Source organism: Drosophila virilis, unplaced genomic scaffold (assembly GCF_030788295.1).
Source record: "Drosophila virilis strain 15010-1051.87 unplaced genomic scaffold, Dvir_AGI_RSII-ME tig00001662, whole genome shotgun sequence".
In the NCBI taxonomy this organism is placed as follows: Eukaryota; Metazoa; Arthropoda; class Insecta; order Diptera; family Drosophilidae; genus Drosophila; species Drosophila virilis.
Window position 1 is genome coordinate 534,306 of NW_027212853.1, and position 10,602 is coordinate 544,907.

The 10,602-nt window shown below is 36.1% G+C and overlaps 1 pseudogene; it reads right to left on the bottom strand.

The window, feature by feature from the left end:
• Positions 1-5,813: 5,813 nt before the first annotated feature.
• On the bottom strand, positions 5,814-7,988 carry LOC116650003 (probable dolichyl pyrophosphate Glc1Man9GlcNAc2 alpha-1,3-glucosyltransferase; annotated as a pseudogene).
• Positions 7,989-10,602: the final 2,614 nt, after the last annotated feature.

The following is a 10,602-nucleotide window of genomic DNA, read 5'->3' on the forward strand; positions in this document are numbered from 1 at the left end:
TATTAGTATACCAGGTAGCTGGCTTGTGGCCACGTTGCCCTGCGAATGGCCTTGCATCGCCCGATGGGGCCACAGCTTATAGGTAAAGAAGCCATTTACTTCCGAGAGCAAGTTTGCTGCGGAGGTTGAGGAGCCAATTTAGCTTGGCCAGTTTATTTGGGCAGCGTTGCACAGCTCCTCTAATGTGGCTGGCGAAAGTTAAACGCTTATCAAGGGAGACGTCCAAGTATTTTGTTACGCTTTTTAAGATTAGCGTTAGTCAGTTTCGCAAAATCCATGTATTTCAACAATGCTACATTGCGAATTTTGGGAAAACTGCTGCAGCACTGCCTCAAGGTCGTATCACTTGCGATCGGCAAGTTTTCATTCCAAGTTAATATATCCTTACAAAGCTGTTGAAGAAAGATCTTTCTTTCGTTATGACTAGTCATAAAAGTCCAAGCGGATCATAAAACCGAGCAACTATAGACGGAACTCCTGCAGGTTTAAGCTGGGTTTAAATTAGCAACTGGTCGATCACTGGATCCCATACAAGTCGAAGACCCTTAATGACATCGCTCCCATTATCGAAGCTTGAAGCTATCACGAAACAGTTTGCTGACTATCTGACGAGAATTTTCTTTCCGGCCTCAGTAACCAGTAATCAGTCGGCGCTGAGCCTTTAAACACAACGCGCAACTTGGCTGCTTTCCTTCTAGAAGCAGCTTCATATGATTCAGATGCAGAAACGCTTGATGAACACGGAATACTGCCAGATGCGAATGCTGACCTAATTTTAGCTCAAGGCTGAGAAATTGATGATCAGCCTGACCATAAGACTCTCCTAGATGCGCTGCACTTCGCTTCAGAAACAACCGCAATGAATACGCGCCGAATGGAAAGCGGTGGGTGTTAACGGCAAAATGCTGGTCGCGTTTAAAATCTCATTTGGTGGCTTTTACCACAAGCTCTTCCTATATTTCGACTTGCCAAAAACGCCGAAACAACTCCTCTAGACGAACATCCAGCTATTAGGAGTGAGGCCAGCATCCAACTACGAGGTAGTGCACAGTCTCTTAAGCCCGTCGGCGCAACCCAGTCAAGATGAGTCATTTGTAAAAGAGGTAGTCCAGTGTTTTTAACACAATTTATCCAGCAGACAAAGGTTCGCACAAAAAGCGTTGATCCAATTGAAAAATCCACCCTTGTGGCTCTGAGACCCGTTACAATTGCCGACGATTGCAATTACCCAGTAGAGCTCGTACCTGATCCCGTCCCATTTAATCAAACTGCCTCAGCCCCGTCAGCTTCTGGCCGCAAAGGTAGACCTGCGCGCAGTCTCCCTCCCTTAACTCCCTCTTAGATGTGTGTATTTGTAAGTCAATACATAAGACTACTTTTTCAAAACCACCCTGGTTTACAGCCAGATTATCACATCCACAAAATGTAAAATCTCAATTTTTTAAAAAGTTTTTCGTGTACAGACTTGGCTAAATATTCCATAGCCAAGTCGAACTTCTTTCTTCTTAATTCTCATTGCTATGAGAATTATCTAACTCGTTGTAAAAGGCAATTTGCCCAAAATCCGAGACAGTTTTATAGTTTTGTAAACTTGAAGCGTAAATCTTCAAGTTTGCCATCTTCTTTCTCTCTTGGGATGGATACAGGTAGCAATGACACTGATTCTGCTAATCTCTTTGCTAATATTTTTCAATCAACTTTTCAGCATTTCTGCTAATCGGTTGTTTCCCCTGCTTAAAATTGATTCGTAAAGAATTGGTCAAGTACGACCAATCTGCTTGAGTTTACTCCTTTCGAAAATGCAAACTGACGTCATTAACACTGACTTCAGTAAGGCGTTTGACTCTGTGCACCATGCCATTTTACTTTTTAAACTAGACCGAATAGGTTTCCCTCTGTCCCTTTTACTTTGGATTAATTCTTATTTAAAAGGTAGGACCCAAAGAGTAATTCTGAGGTTGACTACCTCTAAAAGGGTTCACGTTACTTCTGGTGTTCCTCAAGGTAGTCATCTTGGACATTTACTCTTTACTCTTTTTATAAATGATCTCCCCTCTGTTATATCACATATATATCACATTTTCTATCATACAATAATCCCCTACATCATTCTCGTCTACAAGATGATTTGAACGGTATGCAACTTTGGTGTTCGGCCATCGTACTACACCTTATCTTATCAGTTATACAATCCACAATATCCCCTTGCAACGTATACTAACAGTTAAGGATCTCGGCGTTATTTTTGATTCTAAACTCTGTTTCAATCTTTACATATGAGGCAAAAGGTATACTTCATTAAACGATGGTCTAAAGAGTTTAACGATCCTTTTATAACAAAACTTCTGAACATCTCTCTTGTTCGCCCTATCCTTGAATACTGCTCATGCATCTGATCTCCACAGTATAACAATAGCCAGGATCGTATTGAATCTGTTCTAATTCAAGTGCAAAGTAATATGATAGCACAAGTTCCGCAGCGTAAGCTGAGAATATAGGATATGAAATATTGAAGTTCAATGAATAAAAATAACCAAAAAGCCATGGATGTTTTTCTGATTGAAGTGAGCAGTATTATAAAATTGATGTCCAACATAATACTTGGCAACCATAACGTACAATTTATTTTATGGAAAGATATCTTGATAAACTAAAAAGGTTTTTAATCAAAAACCTAGTTTTCGACCCATCGTTCCTATGGCAGATATCAAAGTATCTTGAATGACAAAAAAGTTTTCCATACAACAACTTAATTTATCGACCGATCGTGCCTTTGATAGATATATTTTATAGTGTATCGATCTTAATAGGATTTTGCATTTATATGAAGACCATAGAAAAACTAATAAATGTCGAGTTTGGTCAAGATATCTTGAAAAACAAAATGTTTTTTAATGCAACTTAATTTTCGACCGATCGTTCCTATGACAGTTATATGATACAGTGGTCCCATCATAATAGGATTATGCCTATATATGAGGAGTATAGTAAAACTAATAAATGCCGAGTTTGGTCAACATATTTTAAACAAGAAATTATTTTTTTCATACAACTTAATTTTTGACCGTTCGTTCCTATGGCAGCTATATAAAATATTTTCCATATATATGAGGAATATAGTAAAACTAATAAATGCCGAGTTTGGTCAAGATATCTTAAAAACCAAATGATTTTAACATTAACTCAATTTTTGAGCGATCGTTCCTATGGCAGCTATATGATATAGTGATCCGATCTAATTATTATTTAATTTAATCAAGAAGACACAAGCATGACCGTTTTGTTGTAGGAGCCTTTATTTTATGAATCTTAGTTCTCTAACAATCGTATCATACAGCTAAAGACCGCATAGCTGCGCTGCCAGTGACGCCAGCAGAGGAGCGGTCAGCTTTTGTTTACATATTAATATACATATGCTGGCGAAGTGTAGCCCCGGCAGGGAGGAAATATTATGTTCATATTGTGCCAGAGCCGTTGCGCATGTCAAATATGTTGACTCAGCACTGTCCAGTCCCATGCATTCGAGAGCGGTCAATTTAAGCTTGAGACTTGGATCTGTATATATGAATGTTGTGGCCAAGTGCTACAATGTACTTGTAATAATGTTTATGCATACCCCTGAGTACAGTGAGCATTCGATGTGTGAATTTACTACATTTCCCTTACTTTTATAATAAATTGTGTTTGTTTGTTTAATGATATATAAAAACTGAGATTTTCTTGTTTGTTATATGTAAACTGTTTATTGTTACTTGAAATATTTTTAATATAAGTAAAGTGGTTGTGAAATATAAATGTTTAACCTATTTTTATGTACTATTTGTTTCTTATTTTTATTTTTTGAAATTATTATATTGTTATTTTCTTCTATACTTTCTACCTTATAGGGTCTAGTATATTTCTAGTCTAGCTTATGTCCTGTTTCATATTTCAATAAAATCTGAGTTAGTTGATGTTAAGTATACCGGCTTCTTTTCCTAGCCTTTGGATGAACTGACTTAAGTCGAGAGTTCCATTTGTGTACATATAGCTAACGTCAATTCTTGATATAACTTTTCTTCCATGTTTTAATAAGATGGTGAATCTGTTATTCGCAAGGTCACTACTTTTCGTACCTCATCGTTCACCATGACTTCGTATACATGGGGGAATTTTTCTGGTTACCTTGATTTCTGGTAGTGACTTTCAGAATTTTATTATCTCTTGGGATATTTTGTAGGTCCTTGATTGTTATTCTGGACAATGCGTCCGCGATATGGTTGTCTTTTCCATTAAGATATTCCACAGTAAAATTATACGCTTCTAAATATAATTTCATACGTGTCAATTTTCAATTTGGGTTAGTCATAGAAAATAAATAGGTTAGTCTATGATCGTTTTTAACTGTAATGTGTTGTCCATAAACATATGTTCGAAAATGCTTTATTGCCCAATAAATGGCTGCTAATTCTTGTTCTGTTGTGTTTTTGTTACTTTCACCTTTGGTAAATGATCTTAATGCATATGCTACGGGTAATTGATTTCCATTATAATCTTGTTTGCTTTGGTCTGTTGTAATACAAAATTCTTTATTAAAATCGGGATATTGTATTAAAGTGGGTTTCATCAATTGAACTTTTAAATAGTCGATATTTTTGATATTGTTCTGCCCACTCAAATTTAACATTCTTTTTACATAATCTAGTTATATGACGTGAGTAATCGGAAAAGTTGTTTATGAATAGTCTGTAATTGAAAATGCAACAAATCTTCTGGCACTGTCTGCGTCTGTTGGGTCTAGGTAATTTTCTATTACATCATATTTCTTGCTGCCTGGTAAAATACCTTTATCGGTGCACTTGTGACCTAGAAAGGTTACTTCTTATCTGAAGGATGAGCACTTTTCGGGGCACAATTTGAGGCTGTGCTTCCTACATAACTCAAAGACGTTTGTAAGCTTTTCAATTATATGATTTTCTGAGCAACCGATGACTATTAGGTTAGGTTCGATACCTGAAAATGCAATTGTCATCATTCTTTGAAAGGAATTTGGCGCTATTTTTAAGCCACAAAGTAATCACGTGAAGCGGTAGGAGCCATTGCTCGTGGAAAATGATGTTATATTTCAGGAGTTTCCTTCAAGTTCTATTTGGTCAAATCCTAAGATTAAGTGTAGGCATGAAAAATATTAAGCTCTACCCAATTGATCAAGATAAGATTGTTAATTTGGTGATAGTCAATTACTAAAATCAATCTTTTAGTATTGCAATTTGGTAATGATTTCTTCGGAACAATTAATAATTGACTGTCGTATTCAGAAACTGAAGGTTCTACTATTTTGTGTTTAATTAATTTTTCAACCTGTTTTTCCACTTCTTTTTAGACTGTGGGGGATTCCGTATTTGTAATATATACCGGTTCGTCTTCTTATATCCTTATTTTTTGTTTGTAAAAGTTATTTGTTGATATCGATGCGGTTTAAATTCCGTATAAGTCCATGTACATTGTGCATAATTCGTTAAGTATTGTTTTAAATTGGGAAGGGAAATTTTTATTTAATTTATTTTAAATGACTGTATTGTTTTCCTCTTTATTTGTTTTTACTATGTTGTAGTCATCTTATGGTTCAAGTTTTAATTAATTTGAGTGGATAATTTCGTTTTTGTTTGTAGTGTTTAATATTTGAACACATGTATTTTTTGAATCTGCAATGAATACTCCGTTTTGGATTTCTTGGTTTGGTATAAATATATACCTGGTTGCTGCGTTTATCGCAATTTTTCGTACAACTTCGGACCTTGCTGGTAGAATTGTCAATTTTTTGCTTTTTAACAAGAACGTACATACATATTTATTTGGTTTTGTGTTTTCTTTTGGTCGCTGAAGATTTGATTTGAGTAACGCGCCGCTTGCCAAAGCTCGGCCACTTCAAGTCCATGGCGTAGTTATAGTAGCGTACATAGAAATAGAGCACGCCCAATCCAGAATACGCAGAGGTAAGCAGCAGCGGCATGAATGGGAATAGCGAATACAGGCCAAACAAACGACTGACAATATGCTCATAGATGGGAATGGTTATGAAGCCCAGAAAGTAGATCCATTCGAGTAGATGAAAGTTTGGATTACACTTATACACGCGCTCAAGCTGGCGTACATCATGGCCATGTAGGTCATGTACAGGGAGTAACGCGGCACGAGCAGATCGACCTCGAATAGCAGGGGAAACAGCGAGTAGTACCCAGCGACGGCCAAGATGTATGCAAATCTGGCATCCCGACGATCCAGCAAGGCAAGCAGGCACAATGGTATCAGGCACATAAGTATGGCCTTCTCATGGACGTGCCAGCCAAACATGAACGAGGAGCAGGAGCAAAGTACCACAGCACGCATAAACAGCAGCCTGGCTTGTTCTCTGCTGCAAGTCATATAGAGCTTCATCAGGATGAGCAGCATAAATAGGAATGGGAGCGCAAAGGTAATGGACGGTGTTATTGTGGGCAGTACTATGTGTTGCACCTCCTGCACCAGGCCGAAGGTGGTCGAGGTGGCCTCAGATTCGGTCGTTCGTTTAAAGGCAACCACAGCCACCTTATCGGCAGCATTACAGAGCGCCCAAATGTTGGGCGCACAGTAGGCGTGGGTAAGTCCGCGCTTAAACGGAAACAGGCGAGACATCAGCTGTGGCAATTGGTGCCAGAAGGGGCCAAAGGACAGCACGAAGCAGCCTAAGCGTATTTTGCCCAAAATTGCCCTGAGCCAGGCAATAAAATTTCAATAGATAAACGCCAAAGGCGGGCACCATATAAAGGAATATATGCTTGAAATTCACCAGAGGTAGCGTTGTCGGAGCAGTGCACTTATGCTCAGAAGCAGTATGCCAAACAGGTATCCATTGTACTGAAAATGTATGTGATCCACGAATATGAGACCCACATTCAGGAAGAATAGCATGCAGCCGGCTATGTGTTTCTGGTTTGATTTTTTTCGAATATTATTGGGTGATGTATATTGTGTGGCCTTAGTATAAGCCAATCGTTTTCTGGTTTTAAGTCTATTTGACAATTATATTTTTACATAATTACGATGCCCATTATTCCATTACATGAAACTGGAAATCTGATGTCAATAATTGGAAATTATGTGGAATGGCATAGTTATTTGAAAGAAGTTCCACTGAAGTTAGTCCTTTTGAGTTTATTGTTCCTTCACCAGCATCTGATATTTGAGTAATGCTATGATGATCAATATCATGAAATGAATTTGAATTTTCTTTAATAAATGAAATGTCTGCACCAGTAACAACTAAGAATGTATATAATTTTTTAGTTTGTTCATTTTCAAGTAAATGAAATGACTGCACCAGTATCAACTAATAATGTATATAATTTTTTAGTTTGTTCATTTTTAAGTGAAACAAAGAGATTGAAATTAAGGTTAATAGTATAAACTGTTTGTTTTACTGGGTTTTGTATCTTAAGAGTATTTATTGGTTTTTCAACGTGGTTTGTGCATGTCGGACATTGTTATTATCATTTCTGTGTACGTTGTTATTATTATTGTTGTTATTGTTATCATTGTTGTTATCATTATTAGCTCCGCCACGCTTATTTCCTCTACATTTTCCACGACCTCTATTATTATAGTTGGTCTGGTTATTATAATTTTGGTTGTAGCCGTTATTTCGGGAGTAGCTATGTTTTGGTGGTGACCGTTGTAATAATGGTTATCACGGCCATTTTTTCTACCACGAAAATACCTCGGTATTATTAACTCGATAAGTTTGTCCTCCTCGCGTGTAAAATGTTGTATTTGCATTGCCTGTCATTTCAGTACTACATTGTAAGTACATGGTAATGGCTTCGTTCATTATTGTGAAATTTCCTGCCTCAAGAATTATTTTTAGTTTTCACATGTTCACAATTCTTAACCATTGTGCTAATGGCTTCCTTGGTGCTGAATTTATTAGCATGTTCGGCCGATAGGTCCTCGTCAATATACGAAGGCTCCATGACAATTTGACTTTTACTACGTCGGATGTTTCACCATCTATAGTATCTTACAATTTTTTTATGATTGCATTGATTGTCGTTTCATTTTGGATCTTGTATAGTGTTGAGCCAATTCTATCTCTACGAATGTGCTTTGAATGTGCTTTTTGTCAAAGTTACTAACTTTAAAGCTGTTACAAATCTTTGATGTTTTAATTTTTGTCCATTGTATTGTGGAATGTCATTCGAAATATCTTTTATGCATGCCCGTTGGATACTTGGATCTGTCATTATGTTTTCTTTTATGTCAATTATACTTGTGTATGAATATAGTTCTTCTTCCTGTTCCATTTCTTCATCGTGTTCCGATAATGTTATTAGCGCAGGAATCGTCAGATCGTTTAGATCTTTTTATTTTATATCAGTTCCCTCGCTTGATTCGGAATCTTCATCTTCCGCTAGGTCTATTTCTGCCTTGTCCGTTTCCCCAGGAACTATTGTCAAAGGGGTATTTAGGATCGTTGGTACAAATATATCTAAATGATACCTTTCTTTGACGGCTCTTAAACTCGAACGTTACTTGATTAATAAATATGATATATTTGACCAGTATCTTTTATTTATTATTTTCCTATTCTCATGCACTTATATTCTTGACTCTTTGAAGGAATCGACAAGAATCTTTGCTTGTTTATTTATCGTAACTTGCTGTATTACCCTATTCTGATTTTCTTTAAATTCACGGGTATAGAGAGTAAATTGTTCCCATTCCATACTAAAGCTTTATTATTTTTCTTTTATATTATTCTTTTATATTATAATTCTTAGCACAATAATTTGTCAGAACAATTCTTCTATATATTTTTCCGAGAATACTCTACAATTACGTGAATGAATTAGTTGAGAAAAAGCTAGTCTATACCTGTGTATTTATTCATACTCATATTCTGCTCTGTTTCTGATTATCGAAGTACCTTATTATCAAATTTTGGTTCTTTTTCAAATGTAATTCTTATACAGTCACGCGTATTCGATATTATTTTCATTTATTGTTATTTTATTTTCAAAAAAATGTCTTAGATTATCATGCCATCAGTGCTCATATATTTATACCCTTGCAGAGGTTATTATAATTTTGTCGTGAAATGTGTAATGTGATTAAACACGGCATTTAAAGATTTCACTATGCTCCCATCAATTTTGCAAAATCTTATTTACATTTGACTACTATATCTTATATCTGCCATAGAGCTATGGGTCGAAAACTATGTTTTTGATTAAAAACCTTTTTATACCCTTGCAGAGGGTGTTATAATTTTTTTTCGTGAAATGTGTGACGACTAGAAGGAGACATCTCCGACCCCAAAAAGTATATATATTCTTGATCAGCATCAACACCCCAGTCGATGTAACAGTATCCGTCTGTCCGTCCGTATTTTTCTATGCGATCTAGTCTCTCAGTTTTTAAGCTATTTTAAAGAAACTTTGCAAAAGTCCCTCTTTCAAAAGCCCATATGTCAAAATCAGCTGGATCGGACCACTACACATAGGAACGATCGGTCGCAAATTAAGTTGTTGCATGAAGAAATTTTTTTTTTCAAGATATATTAACCAAACTCGGCATTTATTTGTTTTACCATACTTCTCATATATAGGCAAAATCATATTAATATCGGACCACTATATGATATAGCTGTCATAGGAACGATTGGTTGTTGTATAAAAAAAAATTTTGTTTTTCAAGATATCTTAACCAAGCTCGGCATTTATTAGTTTTACTATACTCGTCATATATAGGAAAAATCATATTAAAATCGGACCACTACATCATATAGCTGCCATAGGAACGATCTGTCGAAAAATAAGATATCTTGTCTTTTGTCAAGCTACATACGTGAGAAAAACCTATGCGATGACCGGCACCGGTACCACCAGAGCTCATTGTCCCAGGATAACAGCAGCTGAGTCAACAAGCGCGAAGGGCGTGACGCCTTCTACGCTTACGAAGGAGCATCACCGAGCCAACCGACGACCAGCTGATACAGTGAATAAGGAATACAGACAGAAGACACACAGCTACAAAAATTTAAAACGAAATATATAAAAGAAAAAATATTGTAAACTTGAGCGGAACCTTATCTGCCCAATAGCAGTATAGCCGTAAGCCTATACGAACAAACGGTAGAATACTGTAAGACACATCTCAACAATTTTTACATAGCATATTCTAAATTTTAACTCACTCAATTTTCATTAAAAACAAAAAAAAAATATTTTTTTAATATGAAAACATATGTACTTTATCTTTCTATCTATCTCTTAAACAATAAGTGTGAAACAAAGATATCTGGATAAGATCTTATCTAATAAACGCACAAGCAATTTTCATAAAAATATATTTTAAAAAAATAAGACAAAAAACCATGAAGGAAAGGCTAATACGCTTGCAGACCCAACCGCTTATAGTGCTTGCCCGTATCTAAGAAGCACAGAGAAAATAACTATTGCCGAGTTTGGGCAAGATATCTTGATAAACAAAAAAGTTTTTAATCAAAAACATTGGTTTCGACCCATCGTTCCTATGGTAGATATATGATATAGTAGTCCGATGTAAAAAGATTTACAAAAACGAAGG